We start from the raw sequence: 14,147 nt of genomic DNA on the forward strand, positions 1-14,147 counted from the left end.
AGATTCTAAAAATCACAAGAGTAAAATATTCAAAGATTAGTATATGTATATCACATACAGCTGAAGAGATAAGAGCAAATCTGTATTGTAAATTAATAAAAACCAGATGTGATTCTAAAAAAAAAATTAAATCAGTAAGGCTATTTGAAGGTGTAATTGAAAGTAATGCAATAAGGAAAGCAATGTAAGATATTATGGGCTATATGTGGTAAAAGAAGAAAATATATATTTTAGAAGAATATATGTACTTAAGGAAGAAATCAAGAAAATTATGGCAGAAATAATAATCAATTATGTATTTGATATTCAAAAGAAGAGAAGTCTAAAGAAAATATTAGAGACAAGATAGCATAAACATTTTTAAATATCTGAATATTTAAAAAAAACAAAAGAACTATATATATGACATATAAGTGTCAGAGAGAAATTATTTAGAATATGTAATATGAGCTCTTAATGTCCCATGAGTTAAACTTTGAAAAGACTGTTAGAGTCAAATCATTATACATATATAGTTTTACATACATATATATACACACAGCATAGTCATTTTATGTGTATACGTGTGAAAAAATATAAAGTCTTATAAATTAGTTGTCTAATGATAATGGATGTGACAGGTGTGGTGACGCATACCTGTAATCCTAGCAACTCGGGAATTGAGGTAGGATGATGGCAAGTTTGAGGCCAGCCTCACAATTTAGCAAGAACCCATCTCAAAGTAAAAACTCAAAAGGGCTGGGGATGTTGCTGAATCCTGAAGTGCCCCTGGGTTTATTCCCTAGCTGGCAAAAAAAAAAAAAAAAAGAAAGAAAGAAAGAAAGAAAGAAAAAGGATAGATATATTCACACTTTTGTATTTCTCCAAATTTTCTACAATAAAAATGGAGTAATTTTATAGTTCAGAAATAACCACAAATAGTTTTTTTTTATAAAAATGATACACTGTTACATGGCTCATGGTTAAAAATGAAGAATTTATACTGACAGAGTCATGATGGATGCAAGGTAATTTTCTTTAAAGGTCAATTTACTTATTCATTTATATTCAATTAGAGCTTATTGAAATTTAGGTTACCTTGACCATGTAAAGGATCTGTCTGAGGAATGTATGTTCTTCCTAGTAGTCTTTGCCAAAAGATTTCCTTCTGTGTATGTCAAGCCTGGGAAACTCATAAATTATATATACATGAACCATCCTAATTTTTTTCCTCTGCCTTCACTTTTATGATTTTCTTCCCTGTACTTTTTAAATTCTCATCCCAAATTATTTTTTTTCAATCAATCTAAACCGAAAGGAAAATAAAAAGAGAAATGCTGAGAAAGAAAATTTGGCCCCCAATACATATTTTTTGTGTAGTTTAGGCATCTGAAAACTGAAGGTATTCATTAAGTGAAGCTTGAGGCAGATGCCAGTCAAGATATCTTCATTCTTGATCATTATCAGTGGTTTGCAGGGCAATAGACAGGACTCCACTGAAAATAAAGGCTTCACAGAAATACATGTGTAACCTTGAAACGCTTGGGGCACATTGTGAATATACTCTTTACATTTTTTTCCATTTCTATTTCAAAAATACCACAACCACACCATTACCCTTGGGAGACAAAGACCAAAGGCACAATACAGAATTGTTGATTAACTGGCAGCCCTTGGGGATCTAGGTGCCATGGACACTTCAGGCAGTTAAAAAAAGAGCAACTTCACCAGGAGCATTTCTTTAGGACTGTCACCAGTCTTCAAATACTCTTGAACTTGATTAACAAAGTCGCTTTCTGCCAGAAGTCTTGTCAAGGCATCTTGGCTATACCTGGATTGCCTGTGAATTTTGATGAACAACAAAGAAAAATGAAACAAGTGGGACAAGAACAAAGTTATTGAATTTTGCCCACTTCACATTTTTGACACTTTTTTAAACTATTGTTTCCAGAAACCACTTTTAAAGTATTATAAGAAACATTGGTCTTAAGTTTCTGGTTTGTTACCCTCTGCTTTTATTTTTCATGAGCATTTATTGAGGTGAGAAAGCTTCTCTTATTTCTCTTATTTTTGTTGTGTGTAATTATATAACTTTTTTCAGATTCAGGCTTAACTCCTAGCTGAGGAAGCAGAGACTGGATCTCATGTTGCTTCCTATCCCCAGAGGGCCAGCAGAGTGCAAGGAGGAACAGAAAGTGATGAAACAGTGGCTGATTGTTTGACTAATAGATTATGAAATTGAGGAATATCAGTATATTACACAAGATTTTGTTATTACAGGCAAATACTAATATAAGAGGAAAAGAATTAGGATAATTTAAGATGAATGGACATCCCTTCTTTTTGGATAGACTTATAGACTATAGTTTCCACTGTTAATTTAGCTATTCCTGAGCAACCACAGCAACAACACATTGCCATAAAACAGTTAAGAGCATCAGTATTTGCAAACTTAGGCTAGTTCAGGTATTATTTTTATTGAAGTGCCTTTACCTAAGTTTTGTCTAAAATTTGTCAAAGTACAATTTATTACTTTGATCTCAAAAGTTTCTGCTCTTTTCAAATTTGTATTCAAATGCTATCAGCATGAATTAAAAGTTGTAAAGAAGCAGAGAGGCTAGAGGCGGTGTTTAGACCATAGAAGTACACTATTTCCAATGCAAGTATTTTGTCGCATCTGAGGAAGTAGGAAGCAGGACCATGAAATTTTGCTAACGTATTGTAAAAAGAGATTGATGACCCAGTAACGGGATAATAGCATACACCCGGTGTTCTTTGTTGCTTCCTCTTCCATGGATGGCTGAACTGCCTTATTCATTGTCATCAATAAATATTTATTTGACATCCATAAATTACCTGACATGTAGATTTAAATTTGGATTCAGACAGCTTGAATGTGCCTAATACCCCCATAAGATTTAAAATAATTTCAAAAAAAGTCTGATATCAATATTATAATTATCTCATTGTTAACCAATATGTGCATTTTTAATTCCATATTTCAGTCATTTGGTCTAGTGCAATGAAGTTTAGACTGAATGGAGAGGAAAAGAGACAAATATTCAGGAAACATGTATCTAACATGTACCTCGCTAGGAATATAAATAATAAGAGTCCCTTCCATATCAGATCCTCTTTATAACTCTTTGAGTGTTTTTGTTTAAAATAAACCAGGGACTATGGGCAAAATACTGCTCTCCCAGAAAGTGGGAAAATGCACCGGCATCCACACGTAGTGGGCCATCCCTGAAAAAACACATTCTTGTTTAGATCAAGTTAGAATTTACTCTTGTCCCAATCATTGTACAAGATAATGGAATTGTTAAATTTGCAGCTGCATTGTTTTAATAGTTTCTTCTTTCACTCATTATTGAATGATACTTAACTCTCATAAGAGTAATTTGAACAAAAAATTCTGTCTTTGCTTTACATTCAGCTGAGCCCGGCTGCTTGATAATGAGTAAATAAACCATTTAGCACTTTAATCAGTGTTGTTATACACCTGAAAACTGCTATGTAAACATCTCTATGCTCTGCTACATATGTCACTTTCATTTTCTATAGGAATTGTTTAATTAGATTGGCATTCGAGAAAAAAAAATCTGTAGACCATTTTCTTTGATAAAGCATGAACTAGTCATTAGCATTACTTCTTGACTGGAGAAGAGACTGTATATAAGATGAGGATGAATAAAATATAGATTGAGAAAGCAAAATCAAAAGAATAAGAGAGCCTGATACAGTTCTGAATAAAATGGGAAAACGTTGCAGTTATTGTGCCAAAGTAAAACATGGGAAGCAGTTTTCATTTGCAGGTGATTCATTAGATGGAAGGGATTTTTCCCTTTCTTTGAGAAATCCTATTAGCAGGATTGAATATCACAGCTGAATATAGGCAGCTTTATTTTCAGTATATTATACTAAGCCAGAATTATCTCATTTTCAAAAATTATTATTAATTCAGGGAAGATTATCGACCGTGATGAAAGAATAAGTAAAAGTCTACTAATTGGAACTAATTAGGAATTAAGAATGATAGGTTAATAATATAATGGCAAAAGTACAATTACCGTGTATCAACAGTGACTAACTGCAACACGGTCAAAGGTTAAATTCTGTTGTGTTTACAATTTCTCTTTTTTCCGTGATTATATTTAATTTAAAAACTAGTACATATTATGTTTTAATACTTTTTTTCTTTTCATAATTTAGAAATGTATTCACAGGGCATGGATTAGGTAAAGATAGCAATATACTCTGAGTCTTCTAAGGACAGGTGAAATGAAAATAACAATTTTTTCATTCAATGAAATAAAATATGAAGCTCAGAAAATTAATAGATAATTCAACTCTTTCATTTGAAAAGTGCATTGGAACTTCATTCATTAAATTATTACTGCAAGGATTTATTCAAAGAGTACCCTTCTGAAAAATTGGATGGCTGTTGGTTGCACATACACATCTTTTCTACCAGTGTAATTTACATTGATTAAAATTGGGTACATTTTATGTTTTATGCTGCTGAATTTTTATGGTTTTGAAGCCAAAGTCCAATTTCCTTGGAAATAACATTTTAGGGAAAATGCTGGTTAAGCAGAGATTCTAATTACCACTTGTTTCTTACTTCTTTCTGGAAAAACAACAATAACCAAATAGCACAAACTCCATTTAGTAGAACAGGTCACATCAACAACAGCCATTTAAATGAGTCAGAAAACTTTTATACTTGTGAGGCACGACCACTTATCATGAAGCTACTACCACATGGGGACTGTGTGAGGGTGAAATGCACCTGCACATTCAGACTTCATACCTTCTGGGCTATATGTTTGATAATGAATGATGCCCTTACCTACAATCACAGAGATCATTCCTTTAAAGTATATTAATCTTGACTATATGGCTCAATTTCTTATACACATACATCTTTAAAATTAGTAAAGAGCTTAGCTTTACTCTCAGTGCATTTTATCTTTCCTTATATATCTATATATATAATTCACTATAGAATTGTGAATTCTGACATTATAGACTAAATACTAAAATACTCTTTTGTTTTCACTGATTTTGAGGAAATATTTTAGGCTTATGATGGAAAAACACCTGTGTTGAATTGTACCTCTTTGAATAACATTTGAATTATAACTTATAACCTTAGGGAGCTTTAGTTTCCTAACATTTTGTTGGAATAATAGTGCCACTCTTATACTGATGTTATGCCCTTTAGAAAACCATAGGTTTACCTTTCATCTTCAGAAAACCATAGGTTCACCACTACCAATCTGCCAGTGGATGACTTTAGATGAAAAATATTTTTAAGTCTCTCATATAACAAGCCTTCAGTAAATGGTCACTATTAAACAGAGATCTCTCTCACTATTGCATATTTTTAAGAAAAAAATTCTCAAAACATTTCCAAATTTAGGACATTCCAAAATGTCTTTCAAAGTACATATAAAATTCTGAGAATCAAATAGTAACTCAAAGCCCATTGCCCCCCTTCCCAGACAGTTGAGAACTTGGGGAGTGAGCAGGGCTCCTCCCTATACGTGCAACTAGCCTATGAACAATAACACCTGAACTCTGTGGTTAGGTCAGAGAATTAGGGCAAAGAAGAGCTTTTCATTTGTCCTTATCAACACTGTCCTTGCTCAAAACAGAAACATACTGAAGGCAACAAACACTACAATGTTTGCTGGATATGAATGGATATGAAGCAAAAGAGGTGTGCTGGTTGCCCTTAACTCACAGACAAGTGTGTTTTTGTTTGTTTGTTTGTTTTTTAAGTAAAAGAGGTAATAAAAAATCTTAAGGAAGCACTTTAAAGTCCTAAGCTCAGTAGACTCTCACTGCATGCTTAGAAATTACCTCATTTGTGTCACTTAATCTTCATTGCCATAGCAATTCTTTGATTATTAACAACATTATGGAATTACATTTTTTGTATTTCCAGAGTGCATTCCTGCCCTAAATATTTTTAAATTTCAAAATGTGTGTATTCGTCCTGGGATTATGGAGACTGAAAATGATCCAAGACAGATCTGAGACTCAAAGTCTCTGCCACCAGTCTGTTTATCACTGAGTTTGTCCATTCATGGCTGTTGACTTTCAGAACCCTGCACATTTAGACTTGGCTCTACTTTTGGACCATTGAAGCTGCTAATAAGGCAGCGCTCACCCCTGTCTCCTCTCCATGTGTTTCATTTCCACTTGTATCTAAAATAAAAGTAAAAGATTTTTTTCAGTGCCTTTATCCTAGTTGTGGCAAAGAGTGAGGGTTCAGTAGGTATTTATTAATAGCCCATCTTCTTCCTGAGTGATCTATTCTTCTTCTCTATGGTGGTTTTATACATTTCTACTGACACATTCATATCCCTTTCATTTCCTTCATTTTGTTCTTCTAAAACATTCTTTTTCTATATTGGTGGGCAATAATGGTGGTTATAAAAAGTTGAAATTAAAAATTGGACTTAAAAGGGGGAAGAATTATAAATGAAAATTTAACTGTGACTTTTCTATTAGGAAGTTTATTCACTTAAATTTCTTTTGAAGCTGTGGTGAAGAAATACAGACTACTAGCATCCACCATAGTAATGTGTATATAAACTATGAATGATTCTATAAATTGGATAAAAGGGAATCCATTTTTTTAACAGGAATCCCATTTCATTGGGGAAAATCTTTTAGAAACAGCTTGGGAATAGACTATTATATTTTACATGAATAAATATCAACAGAAATATGAGCAACCAGTATTAGTAGATTTCAATTATTTTATCTGGGATGAAAAAAGAGTCATTTTCTGGTTTTGGTCGAAGAAGGAAATTTAAGAAAGAATAAAGGAAAAAAATCCTATGTGGGTGGTGTTTATGTGAAATGATGGGTCAAAATAAAAGGTGGTGGGTGTGTGATGAATAGACATTTTAAGAATGAAATATAAATTATACTAGTGCCTAATATGAAATAATATGTACTATTTTTACATAAATATCTATTTATTATCCTATTAAGCCTACCTTATTTTTAATGTAATTTACTCAGTTGATTATGTGAATATATTTTATGGAACTAAGAATTGGAGGTTCGTATCTGAATCAATGGCATCTAGAGAGACAATAGATCCCAAAAGAAGACTTAGAGCCATGGCAGTCTTAAATGTGTAAACTCCTTGGAAATTAACAAAACTCTTACTCAACCTTGAACTTGTATCAGACATATTCAGTTGTATTTAAATAGAAAGTCAGAACCCATTTAACATCTGGTTTCTAGCCACCTGAGGCCAAACTGGGAGATTATATGTAAAGAGAACTTTTCTAGTTATACTCACTGCTGAGAAATTTAATTTTCACTTTTTTTCTCTATGTCATAAATATATGCTCCCAGAAATTATGAAAAAGAAGAATTACTGTACCAACTTTTTCCTCAATGTTAATCATTAGGTACCAATTTTATGAATTATATCTTATTCAATTACTGCAAAACCCAAATTAGATAATAATTTCTTCCCATGACTGACTATAATATGCAAAATTATTGGCCTTTTTCCAATAGTTGTTTACTTAATATTTGATTTTGCCAGTATTCATTTTATTGTACTAGTCGCCAATTTCTGCAATAAAAAAACCCAAAAGTAGTCTAAAACAAAAGACTTATTATCTCACAGTTTCTGTAGTTTGGAATATAGCTGGACGTCTCTGCAACAGGGTCTCATGGTGTTGCATTCAAGTTATTAGTCTGAGCTGCCGTCTCATCTGAAGATTTGACTAACCGAAGATTTAATTCCAAATTCAATCATATTAGTTCTAGTAGTTTCTTTGTAGACCCTTTTGGGTCTTCTAGGTATAGAATCATGTCGTCCGCAAATAGTGATAATTTAGGACACCCATAGCACAAGAGTTAATAACAAGAATCAACAAATGGGACTTACTTAAACTAAAAAGTTTTTTCTCAGCAAGAGAAACAATAAGAGAGGTAAATAGGGAGCCTACATCCTGGGAACAAATTTTTACTCCTCACACTTCAGATAGAGCCCTAATATCCAAAGTATACAAAGAACTCAAAAAATTAGACAATAAGATAACAAATAACCCAATCAACAAATGGGCCAAGGACCTGAACAGACATTTCTCAGAGGAAGATATACAATCAATCAACAAGTACATGAAAAAATGCTCACCATCTCTAGCAGTCAGAGAAATGAAAATCAAAACCACCCTAAGATACCATCTCACTCACTCCAGTAAGATTGGCAGCCTCTATGAAGTCAAACAATAAGTGCTGGCGAGGATGTGGAGAAAAGGGTACATTTGTACATTGCTGGTGGGACTGCAAATTGGTGCGGCTAATTTGGAAAGCAGTATGGAGATTCCTGGGAAAGCTGGGAATGGAACCACCATTTGACCCTGCTATTGCCCTTCTCGGACTATTCCCTGAAGACCTTAAAAGAGCATGCTACAGGGATACTGCCACTTCGATGTTCATAGCAGCACAATTCACAATAGCTAGACTGTGGAACCAACCCAGATGCCCTTCAATAGATGAATGGATAAAAAAAAATGTGGCATTTATACACTATGGAATATTACGCAGCACTTAAAAATGACAAAATCATGGAATTTGCAAAGAAATGGATGGCACTAGAGCAGATTATGCTTAGTGAAGCTAGTCAATCCCTAAAAAACAAATACCAAATGTCTTCTTTGATATAATGAGAACAACTATGAACAGAGCAGGGAGGAAGAGCAGGAAGAAAAGATTAACTTTAAACAGAGACATGAGATGGGAGGGAAAGGGAGAGAAAAGGGAAATTGCATGGAAATGAAGGGAGACCCTCATTGCTATACAAAATTACATATAAGAGGTTGTGAGGGGAATGGGAAAATAAACAAGGAGAGTAATGAATTACAGTAGATGGGGTAGAGAGAGAAGATGTGAAGGAAAGGGAGGGGGGATAGTAGGGGATAGGAAAGGTAGCAGAATACAACAATTACTAATAGGGCATTATGTAAAATTGTGGATGTGTAACCGATGTGATTCTGCAATCTGCATTTGGGGTAAGATTGGGAGTTCATAACCCACTTCAATCTAATGTATGAAATATGATATGTCAAGAACTTTGTAATGTTGTGAACAACCAATAAAAAAAATAAAGAATAAATCCTCTCTAAAAAAAAATTCAATCATATGGTTGTTTTAAGGTTTCAGTTCCCAAGGATCAAGACCTCAAATCCTCACAGGCAGTTTCTGAAGATGCAGCTTTTTCATTTAACATGTTCTAGTTGAAAGCTGGCTTCTTTCCGAATGAGCCAGTGAGAGGGGAAGTGAGGACACTCATGACAAAGACCAGGATGCTTTTGTAACTTTGTGTCAGAAGTGACATTCCTTCACTTTTGTGGTATTCTGTTCCTCATAAGTGAGTCAACTAAACTCAGCCTGCTCTGAAGCAGAGAAGACTGCACATGGTCCTGAACACCAGGTGGGACTTTGATTAGTGGTCATGTTAGAGGTTTCCTGTGAGACAGAAAAATGGGAAACATTTGTATTGGATGCAATGTGTCTCCTCCAAAGATTCACATTTAGTATAGTATCAAATGTAAATTGAAATAATTGAGTTAAACTAAATTTGATGTACTATAATATTGTTTAAGACTTTTTTCAAATACAAGAGAGTAAAAATACCTAATGATAAAAGATTCAATAATTTGATTCCTAAATTCATACTTTAATACTGCTAATTAGTGTAATTTATGTTGTGAAATTCATATTACTATCTTTGTATCTAATGATTCCATTGCATAAAATATAATATTTGAAAAGATGCTAAAATATTAGATTGGTAATTCCATTCAATATCTAATATTGTGTTTTATGAAAATTATATGAATCTTTTTGTGGTACTGAGGATTGAACCCAGGATTGCTCTACTATTGAATTATACAACCAGCCCTTTAAATTTTTATTCTGAGGCAGAGTTTCACTAATTGCCCAGTATGGCCTTGAACTTGTGAACCTTGTGCTTCAGCCTCCCCAGTCACTGTGATTACAGGCATGTGTTTTGGGGATGAAATTATATAAATCTTATGTGAAGCAGTAAATACTTTGTCTATAAAATGAATAACTAAAACACTTATTTTGATCCTTGACATCTTCTCTGTCTAATTCTATTTATGTAAACACTAAATCTCTCAGGGCTGCCTTTGGCATGTGAAACACAGTAATTTATATTTCTGTCTCAATTTCATACAAAGACAATCTACCCTTCTGTGAATGAACAAGATTCCACTCTAGGATCGACACTTCTTCTTGGATATTTTGAGGTCATAATATTCCCTGATCACAGAAGCCAATGCAGGACTGGAGTACCAACCATATAGGTTATAGAAGCTTTGAATATAGTATATTTTTACTTAGAGAACCTTGGCACACTTTTATTATCTTGATCACTGAGTCATATTTTAATTGTTTATGCTCCTGTGTTTCTCCTGTACTCTGCTGAATATTTTCTAAATGCTTGGCAATATTGCCAAGTTGATAAAAATTTGTCTAAGAAAATCAATCAAAAGATCTTCTGTAGACATATTTCACTCTCCAATATGTGTTCTTTATGACAACCATCATTTCCCTAATGTAGCATATGGTTTTATAATTGTATCTTCCTGGAAAATAAAACACTTCATCATTATATAATTGTCATAGTCCATTTGTGCAAATATAACAGAATGCCTGAGATGGGGTACTTGATAATGAACAGAATTTTATTGGAAACTGAACAGTCTTCCATTGAAGGATCAGCATCAGGTAAGAGTGTTCAAGTTATGTCATCACATGGAAGAAGGTGACAAAGCAAGAAGAGGGAAATAAAAAGAAGGGAGATGAAGGGATAGAGGAAGAAAACCAATAATGAGATAACAAAACTACTTCCATAATAAGGGCATTAATCAATTCATGATGGTGGATCCCTCATGATTTAATCACCTCCTAAATGTTCTACTTCATAATAACATTGCAGTGACAAATTTCAACATAACTTCTGGAGGATTCAAATATTGAAACCATGACAAGGCAGCAATCTCTCTCATTATTGCTAATAGTTTTCCTTTTCCAAAGTGTGTGTGTGTGTGTGTGTGTGTGTGTGTGTGTGTGTGTGTGTTTTCTGGAACTCATGTAGCTATACTAGATTTCTTTTGATTAGTTTTTTTCTGGAGTGTCTTATTCTACCACTATATTTTGACTTATCTAAGTCTTAATATTAAAAATGGGAATCTTGTGCTATGAACAAATGCTGAGGGCCATTTCCAAGTAGGAATGACGCATCGAAATTTCCTTGCCAGGGTACCCCATGTTGCTTAGAGGAAGGACTCGTGGAAATGGACTTGCCTTGGACATTCGCTGTGACATTGCATGTATGTTTGAGAAAGGTGACCCTGCTCAAGGACCAGGGTGGATCCAGGTTTAGGGTGTATCCTGCAGGTTTTAGGAAGTATCCCGGTTTAGGACAATTTGGGTTTAGGGTGTTCCCGGTTTAAGACAATCTGGGTTTAGGGCGGTTCCAGGTTTAAGGTTATTCCTGCTGGGAATAGGGCATATCCTTCTGCCTGAGTTCCCCTTGAGTTCTCGTGGAATTCAGAAAGTATTTGGGATAAAAAGGCTGGTGGAGTATGTGAATTTGGTGGGCAGAACGTGTTTGTAGAGGGCCAGTGTGAGTTTGGGAATAAAGAATTGCTGTTTGAATCTACAAAGCTGTGAGAGGCTCCTGATCTTGTGCCCAGCCAGACTGCGGCAAACAAAGTTTAGTACAATCTGAAGATCTCTTTTAACTAGTTTGCTCAGACCACTCTTATCTAAAGTAACTATTGATAGAACTTATTTAAAGTCAGTTATCTTTCTAGATGATTACTATTCATCATTTTGCTCATTGTTTCTTTTTTTGTCTTATCTGGCATTAATTTTACATTTTTATGATTCAATTTCATATCCTCTATTTTTCATTTAATTTTTTTTTTGCTTTTGTAAAGTCTTGAGTAAGATCCTTTTATAATTTTGATATTTATTGAGACAGGCATCTTCCTATGATGCCTTAAACTCCTGGACTCAAGTGATTCTCATTACTAGGTCTGCCCAAAATCTTAGACTAAAGGCGTGTGTCACTGTGCCTTGTACAACATACATGTTTAAATAATCTAGGTTAATCTTGAATTAATGCAGTTCAAATGCCTTATAACTGAGTTATTATAATTCCTCACTAAAGTCCTTTATGATATCATTCTTTATTTCATTTATGTTAATAAACATACAATATATTTCTTATTTTTAAACATTTAGTAATTTTAGAACAGTTAATAATAAAAAAATGAAATATATCACTTCCTTTATTTCTTCTACTAAGCTCTGCCTTTCTTTACATATGTCCAAGATTCTGACATATGTATTTTCTTTTTTTTTCCATTTTTTTTATTGATTGTTCAAAACATTACAGAGCTCATGATATATCATCTTTCATACATTTGACTCAATTGGGTTTTGAACTCTCCAAATACATAATGCAGACTCACTTCTGTTACATACTCACATTTTTACATAATGGCATATTAATGACTGTTGTATTCTGCTACCTTTCCTATCCCCTACTATCCCCCCTCCCCTCCCCTCCAATCTTCCCTCTCTACCTCCTCTACTGTTGTTCAATTCTCTCCCCTTTTTTCCCCCTCCCCCTTGCCCCTCATAACCTCTTATAATTTTGTGTATCACTGAAGGTCTCCTACCATTTCCATATGTTTTCCCTTCTCTCTTCCTTTCTCTCCCCCCATTCGTCTTAGTTTACTGTTAGTCTTTTCTTTTTTCTGAGTCTTAGTTTACTGTTAGTCTTTTCTTTCTTCTGAGTCTTAGTTTACTGTTAGTCTTTTCTTTCTTCTGAGTCAGGCTCACTATGCTTTGGTTATTTTTTAAGTCCAACTCTTGTTGGGTTGTAATCTATTACTTGCATGAGTCTGGTGAAACAGAACACCTACATAAATTAAGTGAAGTAACTTTATTACTTCAGCTGGGTGTAAAAGAGCATTAAAACCCTAGGATGGGCCAGTCCTCAAAGGCACAGGGAAGGTGTCCAGGCAGATGGAGTTTTGTCTGCATTTATCCCACTCTTAGAGCAGCTGAGGGGTCCCCAAAAGCAGCAAGCCTGGGCTTTAGTCCACAGATGATAAAGCACTATGGGCATTGCAGGAGATACTGTTTCCAGGAGGCACTGGAACAGGGCCCTGGCTATTGTAGCTAGTTTCTACTTTTTCTTAGTTATTGCATTCACAGCACAATCTACAGTTTTCTTAGGAATTTTTAAGCAAAAAAGCTGTGGGGGATTGAGTTGGTATAGAGTCACCTGGATAGCTGTCCTCCAGGTCTGCCTGAAAGTCTCCTACTAACATTTGTTATAAATCGATTCTGTTGGCAGAGAATTTCCTTAGATTTGGGTTGTGGTAGGCTAAAAAATGCTCTTGCTAAAGACATCCAGATCCTCATTCCCTGAACTTGTGGATATGTTACATCAGAACATAACTTAGTAGATATGATTCACTTGAGATTCTTGAGGTGGGAAGATTATCCTGTGTTACCTGGGTGAATCTGATGTTCTCACAGTACCTATTCAAATGGAAGATAGAAAGTCAGAGAGGAGAGAAGATGAGACAAAGAATGAGGTGGTATTTGGAAGCCTGAAAAAGCAAAGGAACAGATTTTCTCCTAAAACCTCCAGAAGGCACACAGCTTTGTGGCCATCCCGTTTGAGATTTCTATACTCCAGAACTATGAGAGAAGAGATTTCTGTTTCAAAACACTAAATGTGTGGTAATTTGTTGTAGCAGAAGTAGGAAGCTAATAAACTGGGAAACTACCTTTATTTCAAATGGATATTTTTAGAGAATGTAGAATTTTGGATTCACACATTTTTTTGTTTTTGTTTTTTAATGTTAAAGATTCTATTCCATTCTTTGCTTGTTTGCAGGGTTTTCAAGAAATTCACTATAATTTTTATTTATGACTTATTTATGACTGCATTTTTAAATATATATATTTCTGTGTAGATGTGACATTTATTTTCCTTTATGGATGCTCTTTATCCTTCATCTTTGCATTTGGTTGGGCAAAGGTGTTCTTTTTGTTGTTATTGCTTGTTTAGT

General features: G+C 34.2%; 1 non-coding gene across 1 annotated transcript; it reads right to left on the reverse strand.

Annotated features, from left to right (window-relative positions):
- Positions 1–5,229: 5,229 nt before the first annotated feature.
- On the reverse strand, positions 5,230–5,309 carry LOC120889384 (small nucleolar RNA SNORD65). Its single transcript, XR_005733289.2, has one exon. It is a non-coding gene; the product is annotated as a small nucleolar RNA SNORD65 (small nucleolar RNA).
- Between the last annotated feature and the right edge of the window lie 8,838 nt (positions 5,310–14,147).

This window comes from Ictidomys tridecemlineatus, chromosome 8 (genome assembly GCF_052094955.1).
Source record: "Ictidomys tridecemlineatus isolate mIctTri1 chromosome 8, mIctTri1.hap1, whole genome shotgun sequence".
Lineage (NCBI taxonomy): Eukaryota > Metazoa > Chordata > Mammalia > Rodentia > Sciuridae > Ictidomys > Ictidomys tridecemlineatus.